Below are 1489 nucleotides of genomic sequence, written 5' to 3' on the forward strand. Positions count from 1 at the left end.
CATTTATTGAATTACATTTATCCCAGAGCTGCTGTGTCACAGTCTGGTTCTAAATATAAACAAGTTTAACACATTTGTGATTTGTGATCCCAACTGGTGGCACTCTAGAGCCCTGCTAGCTGTTGTTTTCACAATTTCAGCTAAAATCTGAGGTACTCAGGTGAGCTTTATGATATTCCATCTGGTGCGCTTTTTCTTTTTTTAACACTCATGTGCAGCCCTGTTTATAGTTTAAACTTTAAATAAGTTTCATTTGGAGGTGGGGCAAGATGGTCGAGGAGTGAGACGTGTAGCGTGTGGCTCCCGCTCCGACTTGTTCTGTTTGTGGTTCTCTACTAAATGTCCTTGCTGTTTTGAACATTTGGTCTGTCCGGACTCGACCCCTGAGTGATTCTTTCCTGGAAGAGTAGAAGAATGGCGACAAACTCAAGGAAAGGCAAACATTCTAGCTCGACGGCTGTTAGGCCCGACGCCGCCTCGGAGCAGACTGCAGCTAAAGCCCAATTTTCGGCGCCTCCTTCTCCCTCCTGCAGCGAGGTGGACACACTCTCCTTGAAGTCTGACATTCTTTCCGCTATAAAAACCGATCTCTCAGCTGTGATCAAATCCAAAGTAAAAGCGGCTTTGGCTGAAGAGTTTATTCTTATTAAAGGAGAGCTACAAGCGGTGGGAGCGGAGGAGGCTAACGGCACAGGATGCTACTGCGCGCAGATCTGGACCACGTGAAACAGAGCTTAAAAGAGGTGGAGGACGGCTTGTCAACCTGGTCCGATGAGGTTGTTTCTCTGCGCACCACCGTGTTGGAACTGAAAGAAGAAGTCGATGGGCTCAAAAAGAAGTCTGACGATATGGAAGGGCGCATGAGAAGGTGCAATGTGCGGATTATTGGAGTTCCTGAGACGCCAGAATCCAGCTCCACTTCAGCAGTGGCTAAACTGCTAGCAGAGGTTCTACAGATGGATAAAGAGCTACAGGTGGACCGAGCCCAACGCTCTCCAGGTGGAAACAGGTCAGGCGATAAGCCACGGGTTATTGTTGCTAAGCTGCTCTATTATCAAGAATGTGTGTAAGTACTGCGTCGGGCTCGGAGTCGTGGTCCTCTTAGTTTTAAAGAGGCACCGATTATCATCACATCTGACTGCACGGCGGCTGTGGCCAAGGCTTGAGCGGTGTTTACGGAGGTGAGGAGGCTTCTTCGCGACCGACATGATGTTCGCTACGGCCTGCTTTTTCCTGCATGACTTCGCATCTCTCATGGGGAGGAAAACAAGGAATTCCTGGATGCCAATAAAGCAATGGACTACGTTAAAAAGAGAATCATCTCAGTGACGGACGGAGAGGACCGGTGTTGACCGCAGGTCCAACCCTCATCGATCCATTTTGACTGTCAGGTTGTAATGAACCTTCTAACTTTATGTCCCGCGTTATATCTTGATTTAATTTTAGACATTATTCTCAGGGACAACATTCCTCTTTTTGTTCTATGTAC

Source organism: Austrofundulus limnaeus, unplaced genomic scaffold (genome assembly GCF_001266775.1).
Source record: "Austrofundulus limnaeus strain Quisiro unplaced genomic scaffold, Austrofundulus_limnaeus-1.0 Scaffold2314, whole genome shotgun sequence".
NCBI lineage: Eukaryota > Metazoa > Chordata > Actinopteri > Cyprinodontiformes > Rivulidae > Austrofundulus > Austrofundulus limnaeus.